This window comes from Nicotiana sylvestris, chromosome 11 (genome assembly GCF_000393655.2).
Source record: "Nicotiana sylvestris chromosome 11, ASM39365v2, whole genome shotgun sequence".
In the NCBI taxonomy this organism is placed as follows: domain Eukaryota; kingdom Viridiplantae; phylum Streptophyta; class Magnoliopsida; order Solanales; family Solanaceae; genus Nicotiana; species Nicotiana sylvestris.
In genome coordinates this window covers 104,599,412-104,609,618 of record NC_091067.1, presented here as the reverse complement: position 1 = coordinate 104,609,618, position 10,207 = coordinate 104,599,412, and positions in this window count along the sequence as shown.

Here is a 10,207-nt window from a genome sequence, read left to right as displayed (position 1 = left end):
CTAAGTCGGTTTAAGATATTTGGACCTATATAGGATGCCTCCAACCCGTTTTAAGTCATTTCGTCTCACTATTTTCAGACTTTAGAACCCTAGGAACATCCTCTCAAGGTTCTCTCAAGATTCAAGACCCAAAAAAAGGGCAAACAACACAAATCAAGTGTCGGGAATTCCGTGGCGCTAGTAAGTCTCTTGTTCTTCTTGTTGTTGCTCATTTTTGTGTCGTTCCAGCTCGTGTGGGAGGTTGTTTTAAAGGGTTTATGTTCTGTAAATACTCCCTCATGTTCTTAATATCAATCCTAGGTGATTTCAAGCCTTCTAAAGTGATTCTAGTGCCGAAAAACACTAATTGATCGCTAGTTTTGCTTTTTTGTTGTTGTGGCAGCATTGGAGGGATATTTCATGGAAATTTAAGGTCAAATTGGAGTTGTTCTTTCTGTATAAAGGTAAGGAACCTCTTACTCTATATGTATTTAAGATTATCCAAGTTGCGGCTAAGCCATTGAAGCTAGAACTTGTGAGATATATATCGAAAGGCTTGGTAGTAATGTTATTGTTTTGTGGACTGTTTTGCGTTGTTGTTGGGCTGCGTATTTTACTACTATCTTGTGGAGTTTTGGAGGAGGAAGGGTGTGGATAAACACCATATATATGTAGGGTTATGGGCTGATAGTTATCCGTAATATTTCCAGGTTGTTTGACACGACTACGGTGGTCGTCGTATGTATGAAGTGATTAGGCTGTGTGTGGACTATTTTGGGAGGCTCAATATGTTTATTATTGATGTTGTTTGGGCTGTTTGGTGACTGTTTTGAATGGTGTGAGGTCATATATATAGGGGAGGTGCTGTCCGTTTCATCGTAAAATAGGTTGTGGTTGATACATAATAGTTATGACGCTTAAATGATAACGATAGTATCGTTTCTCTTATTGTAGACTAAGGAGTTTTGACAATTGCATAGCTTGAGATTGGGGCAGTATATACAAGGTATGTGAGGCTATCCCTTTCCTTCTTTTGCACGACTCCGATTGTACATAATGTAATGAACGATCTTCCAAGATACTCTACTCTTAGAAGCTAGCAGTACTTACATTGTTTTCCCTCTTATGGAACGATTGATGTTAATGTTGCTTCTCTTAGTCTTATGTTATCAATGTTGTTGGTACTTCCTGATTCTTATAAGGTTCATAGTGAAGAGTTAGTCCTAATAACGTGTATAGAGGATACCGACCTTACGTCACTCCGAAAGGTTTAGAATGTGATTCCATGAGTCGAGCATGCATTATATATATGTATCTATTTTACTCTACCGAGCCACGCTATAGTTGGCCGGGTACGACACCTATTGTGCAACCACTGATCAGTTGGGTTTTACCGAGCTCCACGTGGCCGGGTACGATTCTACCGAGCCTATATGATGGCCGGGTACGTTTTTTTTACCGAGCCTATTATGGCCGGGTACGATATGATGATGATGATGCCCACAGAGGCGAATGCTTTAAAGGTTTATGTATTTATACATATGTATCATGCATTTCATGTAAGTAGCCCTCAGAGGTACTAAGATGTTACAGGTTGTATATTCTCTATCCTTGCTTACATTACTGATCGTATTTATGGTTCCTTGCCTTACATACTCAGTACTTTATTCGTACTGACGTCCTTTTATTTGTGGACGCTGCATGTCGTGCTGCAGGTCCTGATAGACAGGCAGGTGCAGCTCCCCCACCACAGTAGACTGTCCAGTTCAGCGGTGATTGGCGAGATCCCTTCTCCGGACTTGCCTTGGTCTTGGTATGCAATTTTTGTTATAGACATTATGGGTATGTCGGGGCCCTGTTCCGGCTATGTTGCAACACTTATGTTCTTTTAGAGGCTCATAGACAGGTGTCGGCTCATGTATAGTTTGGTATGCCTTGTCGGCTAGTTTTTGTTGTATAGTCTTTCATAGTAGCGTGGTAGCTCATACCTTATATGTAGTTTCTTGATTGTCTGGTCATCCCCTGCTATGTATGTTCATGCCGTCATATTTTATTGCTGGTTGTCCATGATCTAGGTCTACCATTTATATTGATCTCGTCAGCCCTAAAAGATAATAATGAAGGTTAGATGAAATGTACGTTGGTGCTCGGCAAGTGTGGTCGGGTGCTAGTCATGGCCCTTCAGTTTGGGTCGTGACAAACTTGGTATCAGAGCAAGTCTGTCCTAGGGGTTGTCTATGAGCCGTGTCTAGTAGAGTCTTGATTATGGATGTGTAGCGCGCCACATTTATAATCAGGAGGCTACATGACATCTAGGGTTGTTACCTTCTTCCTGAATCTAGATCGTGCGTAGAGTTGAGTCGTAAGTGTTCGTCTCTAATATTCACCTTGTTTTTTTCCAGTGATGCCTTCGACTAGGAAGCAAACGATTAGTAGACGGCTTGATACAGCAGCGGAAGAGGGTACCAGTCAGGTGCCCCAAGTCAGAGCAGGACAAAGTGAGGCTCAAAGTGAGATGCCCTCTCATACCTCATCTACTCCATCTCCTTCAGATGATATTAGAAGGCACCCAGCGCCTCCAGTTCCCCCATCTGGCACTCCAGACCAGGATATGCGGAGTGCTTTGCAGTTATTGACTAGCTTGGTAGCTGCTCAGGCTCAGAGGCAGAATACAGGTGCTGCTGAGAAACCAGTTAGTACAAGAGTTCGTGATTTTATTAATTTAGACCCTCCAGTGTTTACCGGATCAGACCCCAAGGAGGACCCACAGACTTTTATTGACCAGGTTCATCGTACACTTCGGGTTATGCATGTTAGTGATACAGAGGCAGTAGAGTTGGCTTCTTATCGGCTACGGGATTTAGCGGTTCTCTGGTATGATAGTTGGGAGAGATCCAGGGGTCCGAACCCTCCTCCAGCTGTGTGGAAGGAATTTTCTGAGGCCTTTCTTCGTCACTACTTGCCAGTTGAGATACGACGAGCTAGAGCTGATAAGTTCTTGAACCTTAGACAAGGTAATATGAGTGTGCGAGAGTACAGTATGCAGTTTGATTCTTTGGCAAGGTATGCTCCCCATATGGTGGCCGAGATGAGTGATAGGGTGCATATGTTCGTGAATGGGTTGGGACCACATCTGATAAATGAGTGTACGACAGCCTCCTTGGTGGAGGGCATGGATATTTCCCGTATTCAAGCTTATGCCCAGACCCTAGAGGATCGTAAGCGCCAGCAGAGGGCAGTTAGGGAGCAGGATAGAGGCCAGCATAAGAGGGCGAGATTTGCAGGGTATTCTGATGACTTCAGAGGCCGCATCAGGCCACAGTTTTCGAGGAGTTCGGCGCCACCTGTAGCTAGTGCTCCTCCACAGTTTCAGAGGCCTCGATATGATCGATCCTATTCTGGTCCAGGTCAGAGTTCGCGGGCATCTGGCTCGCAACATCACAGGGATACTAGTCAGATGAGACCCCCAACACCACATTGTGATCAGTGCGGCAAGGCCCACTTTGGACTGTGTCGTCGAGGTTCTGATGCATGCTATTCGTGCGGGCAGCCTGGCCATATGATGCGGGATTGTCCTAATAGAGGAGGTGATGGTATGGCTCAGCCGACTGGATCTGTGTCTGGTTCTTCCTCATCAGTTCGACCTCCAGCACGGGGTTTTCAGCAGTCGACAGGTCGTGGTAGGGGTAGAGGTGCAGTGCCGAGTTCGAGTGGTGCTCAAAATCGAACCTATGCTCTAGTAGGTCGACAGGATCTCGAGTCGTCTCCAGATGTTGTTACAGGTATTATATCTGTGTTTTCTTATGATGTATATGCGCTGATTGATCCGGGATCTACATTATCATATGTTACACCCTTTGTGGCTAATAAGTTTGGCATTGAACCTGAATTGATAAGTAAACCCCTCGCGGTATCTACTCCGATAGGAGATTCTGTGATTGCTAGAAGGGTATATAGAGGTTGCACTGTGATGATTTGTAGTCGTCAAACCTCGGCAAATTTATTTGAGTTAGAAATGGTTGATTTTGATGTGATAATGGGAATGGACTGGTTGGCCTCATGCTATGCAAATGTTGACTGTCGTACGAAGATGGTTAGGTTCCAATTTCCGGGTGAACCCGTCATTGAATGGAAAGGGAACATTGCTACACCGAAAGGTAGGTTTATTTCCTATCTTAAGGCAAGGAAAATGATCTCAAAAGGTTACATTTATCATCTCGTTCGCGTTAGGGATGCGGAGGCAAAACCGCCTACTTTACAATCAATCCCTGTGGTCAACGAATTCCCAGATGTTTTCCCAGATGAACTCCCAGGCCTTCCTCCTGAAAGGGAGATTGAGTTTAGCATTGATGTGTTGCCTGACACTCAACCGATCTCTATTCCTCCATACAGAATGGCCCCGGCAGAGTTGCGAGAGTTGAAGGTGCAGTTGAAGGACTTGCTGGATAAGGGCTTTATTAGGCCTAGCACTTCACCTTGGGGTGCACCAGTCCTATTCGTGCGGAAGAAAGACGGGTCGTTACGGATGTGTATCGACTATCGACAGTTGAATAAGTCTACTATAAAGAACAAGTATCCACTTCCAAGAATTGATGACCTGTTTGACCAACTCCAGGGTGCCAAGTATTTCTCTAAGATTGATTTACGTTCAGGGTATCATCAGGTGAGGGTTAGGGAGAAGGATATTCCAAAGACGGCCTTCCGGACAAGATATGGGCACTTTGAGTTCTTGGTGATGTCGTTCGGGCTAACAAATGCCCCAACAGCTTTTATGGATCTCATGAATACTATATTCAGGCCCTATCTTGATGTGTTCGTGATTGTATTCATTGATGACATTCTAGTGTATTCTCGTTCGGAGGTGGAACATGCGGGCCACTTGCGGATAGTATTACAGACGCTTCAGGATCGTAAGTTATATGCTAAGCTCTCCAAATGTGAATTCTGGCTGAACTCAGTAGCATTCCTTGGCCATGTGATATCTGATGAGGGTATTAGTGTCGACACTCAGAAGATCGATGCAGTAAAGAATTGGCCGAGACCTACAACACCATCAGAAGTCCGCAGCTTCCTAGGGCTAGCAGGATATTATAGGCGGTTTGTAGAAGGATTTTCCTCTATATCATCACCATTGACTAAGTTAACACAAAAAGCTACCAAATTCCAGTGGTCTGACACTTGTGAACGTAGTTTTCAGGAGCTGAAGAATCGATTGACATCTGCACCAGTGCTCACTCTTCCTGAAGGAACAGAAGGTTATGTGGTATATTGTGATGCCTCAGGTATAGGTTTGGGGTGCGTATTGATGCAGCGTGGGAATGTGATTGCTTATGCATCAAGACAATTGAAGAAGCATGAAAAGAATTATCCAACCCATGATTTGGAATTGGCTGCAGTAATATATGCTTTGAAGATATGGCGGCACTACTTATACGGCGTCCATGTTGACATCTACACAGATCACAAGAGTTTACAATACATCTTCAAGCAGAAAGAGTTGAATTTGAGGCAGCGTAGGTGGCTTGAATTATTGAAAGACTACGACGTCGAGATATTGTATCATCCCGGTAAAGCCAATGTTGTGGCAGACGCTCTCAGCCGTAAATCAATGGGAAGCTTAGTACATATTGAGGCAGGTAGATGGGGGTTGATTAAAGAGCTTCATCAGCTAGCCAATATGAGAATCAGATTGTTAGACTCTGATGACGGAGGTGTTACTGTACAGAATACATCAGAATCATCTTTGGTAGCCGAGGTAAAAGCACGACAATATGAAGATCCTATCTTAGTATGATTAAGAGAAAGCATTCAACAGTGTAAAAGTATGGCTTTTGGGATCGGAAAAGACGGGGCACTGAGATACCAGAGCCGATTGTGTGTGCCTAATGTGGCAGGGTTGCGAGAGAAGATTATGAATGAGATTCATCAATCCCGATATTCCATCCATCCCGGCTCGACAAAGATGTATCATGATGTCAAGGAGCAGTATTGGTGGGATAATATGAAGAAGTCTATTGCAGAATTTGTAGCCCAGTGTCCCAATTGTCAACAAGTAAAGATAGAACATCAGAAACCCGGTGGATTGCTTCAAAATATAGAGATTCCGACCTGGAAGTGGGAGGTGATTAATATGGACTTCATTATTAGATTACCTCGCTCTTATCATAAGTTTGACTCCATCTGGGTGATAATTGATCGACTTACAAAATGTGCCCATTTTCTGCCAGTGAAGACAACTTACACGGCTGAAGATTATGCAAAGTTGTATATCAAGGAGATTGTTAGGCTTCATGGTGTGCCCATATCTATTATATCAGACCGAGGAGCTCAATTTACGGCTAACTTTTGGAGGTCTTTCCAGAAGGGTTTAGGCACACAGGTAAATCTCAGCACTGCATTTCATCCGCAGACTGACGGACAGGCTGAACGTACCATTCAGACACTGGAAGATATGCTACGAGCATGTGTTCTAGATTTTAAGGGGAATTGGGATGATCATCTTCCACTCATAGAATTCGCCTATAACAATAGCTACCATTCCAGTATTAAAATGGCCCCATACGAGGCACTATACGGGAGGAGATGTAGATCACCAGTTGGATGGTTCGAAGTCGGTGAAACAGAATTATATGGGCCAGATTTGATTCACCAAGCTATTGAGAAGGTGAAAGTGATACAGGAGCGATTGAGGACGGCACAAAGCAGGCAAAAATCTTATTCTGATGTCCGACGTCGTGATCTAGAGTTTGAGGTTGGTGATTGGGTTTTCCTGAGGATCTCACCAATGAAGGGTATTATGCGTTTTGGGAAGAAAGGTAAGCTGAGTCCAAGGTATATCGGGCCGTATAAAATTCTTCGACGGATTGGACAGGTTGCTTATGAGTTAGAATTGCCATCCGAATTGGAATTTGTCCACCCGGTATTCCATGTATCTATGTTGAGAAAATGTATTGGAGACCCTTCTCGAGTCGTCCCTATCAAAGATGTACAAGTTACAGAGGACCTATCATATGAAGAAGTGCCAGTGGCGATATTAGATCGGCAAGTCCGCAAGCTGAGAACAAAAGATGTAGCTTCCGTCAAAGTATTGTGGAGGAACAAAAATATGGAAGAAATGACATGGGAAGCAGAAGAGGAGATGAAGTCTAAATACCCTTACTTATTCCAGAATGAAGATAACAAGGATGCTGGTGGAAGACAGGATACATTGGAAGGTGAAACGGCTCTATGAGGTAAGCAATAATTTGAGAATACTCCTCCTTAATACAAAATGGTGATATGTAGATAATGTAAATACGCATAATGCTTTGTGTAACCTTGTGAAGCCATATGTTGGGCTTAATTACTTGCAAGTTTTGCTAGTGACCATTTTATAGGGGAAAATTGATCGGAAATTTCCATTGGAATCCACGATGATTTAAACTCCCCATAAACCCTTACATTCGAGGACGAATGTTCCTAAGGGGGGGAGGGTGTTACAACCCATATCCACATGTGTTAGTTCATGCCATATATTAGTTAACATAAATCCAAGAAGGAATTATCTTTTAGATGATAAGAAGTCAATCCTATTGGTCTTAAGTGATACAAGAGTGTATAAGGGTGATTAACCAGTATTAGAAGTTAAACGAATCAAGGATGTTGTAACTCGTATTTTCAGGTAATCTAGCGGTGCTTAATACACTCAAGAGGTCATTTATTAAGGTATTTTAATCATATAATATCCGTATCATAAGTCTTGAAGTCAAACGAGTTATGAAACAAAAGTCGACAAAAGTTGTCGCAACTTAGGTTCATAATTTTACTTAAACATTAGGTCAAATGTTTCTAATCTTTTCTCATAATTTACAAGGAATTATGGGGTGATCTACCAACCAAATTAAAGATCTATGAGTCTAGTTTCCAATGCATTAAACCGTTCATCAATACAATCTCAGAGTAGAGAGATATTCGCGTTTTTGCGAGACTGCGCCAAGCACCTCTCTATGGGGCCCACTAAGGCGGTTTAAGATATTTGGACCTATATAGGATGCCTCCAACCCGTTTTAAGTCATTTCTTCTCACTATTTTCAGACCTTAGAACCCTAGGAACATCCTCTCAAGGTTCTCTCAAGATTCAAGACCCAAAAAAAGGGCAAACAACACAAATCAAGTGTCGGGAATTCCGTGGCGCTAGTAAGTCTCTTGTTCTTCTTGTTGTTGCTCATTTTTGTGTCGTTCCAGCTCGTGTGGGAGGTTGTTTTAAAGGGTTTATGTTCTGTAAATACTCCCTCATGTTCTTAATATCAATCCTAGGTGATTTCAAGCCTTCTAAAGTGATTCTAGTGCCGAAAAACACTAATTGATCGCTAGTTTCGCTTTTTTGTTGTTGTGGCAGCATTGGAGGGATATTTCATGGAAATTTAAGGTCAAATTGGAGTTGTTCTTTCTGTATAAAGGTAAGGAACCTCTTACTCTATATGTATTTAAGATTATCCAAGTTGCGGCTAAGCCATTGAAGCTAGAACTTGTGAGATATATATCGAAAGGCTTGGTAGTAATGTTATTGTTTTGTGGACTGTTTTGCGTTGTTGTTGGGCTGCGTATTTTACTACTATCTTGTGGAGTTTTGGAGGAGGAAGGGTGTGTAGAAACACCATATATATGTAGGGTTATGGGCTGATAGTTATTCGTAACATTTCCAGGTTGTTTGACACGACTACGGTGGTCGTCGTATGTATGGAGTGATTAGGCTGTGTGTGGACTATTTTGGGAGGCTCAATATGTTTATTATTGATGTTGTTTGGGCTGTTTGGTGACTGTTTTGAATGGTGTGAGGTCATATATATAGGGGAGGTGCTGTCCGTTTCATCGTAAAATAGGTTGTGGTCGATACATAATAGTTATGACGCTTAAATGATAACGATAGTATCGTTTCTCTTATTGTAGACTAAGGAGTTTTGACAATTGCATAGCTTGAGATTGGGGCAGTATATACAAGGTATGTGAGGCTATCCCTTTCCTTCTTTTGCACGACTCCGATTGTACATAATGTAATGAACGATCTTCCAAGATACTCTACTCTTAGAAGCTAGCAGTACTTACATTGTTTTCCCTCTTATGGAACGATTGATGTTAATGTTGCTTCTCTTAGTCTTATGTTATCAATGTTGTTGGTACTTCCTGATTCTTATAAGGTTCATAGTGAAGAGTTAGTCCTAATAACGTGTATAGAGGATACCGACCTTACGTCACTCCGAAAGGTTTAGAATGTGATTCCATGAGTCGAGCATGCATTATATATATGTATCTATTTTACTCTACCGAGCCACGCTATAGTTGGCCGGGTACGGCACCTATTGTGCAACCACTGATCAGTTGGGTTTTACCGAGCTCCACGTGGCCGGGTACGATTCTACCGAGCCTTATGATGGCCGGGTACGTTTTTTTACCGAGCCTATTATGGCCGGGTACGATATGATGATGATGATGCCCACAGAGGCGAATGCTTTAAAGGTTTATGTATTTATACATATGTATCATGCATTTCATGTAAGTAGCCCTCAGAGGTACTAAGATGTTACAGGTTGTATATTCTCTATCCTTGCTTACATTACTGATCGTATTTATGGTTCCTTGCCTTACATACTCAGTACTTTATTCGTACTGACGTCCTTTTATTTGTGGACACTGCATGTCGTGCTGCAGGTCCTGATAGATAGGCAGGTGCAGCTCCCCCACCACAGTAGACTGTCCAGTTCAGCGGTGATTGGCGAGATCCCTTCTCCGGACTTGCCTTGGTCTTGGTATGCAATTTTTGTTATAGACATTATGGGTATGTCGGGGCCCTGTTCCGGCTATGTTGCAACACTTATGTTCTTTTAGAGGCTCATAGACAGGTGTCGGCTCATGTATAGTTTGGTATGCCTTGTCGGCTAGTTTTTGTTGTATAGTCTTTCATAGTAGCGTGGTAGCTCATACCTTATATGTAGTTTCTTGATTGTCTGGTCATCCCCTGCTATGTATGTTCATGCCGTCATATTTTATTGCTGGTTGTCCATGATCTAGGTCTACCATTTATATTGATATTGTCAGCCCTAAAAGATAATAATGAAGGTTAGATGAAATGTACGTTGGTGCTCGGCAAGTGTGGTCGGGTGCTAGTCATGGCCCTTCAGTTTGGGTCGTGACATCTTAGGCAAACCTACAAGGGAAAAGAGAATATCAACATCATGTAAGCTTGGGGCAT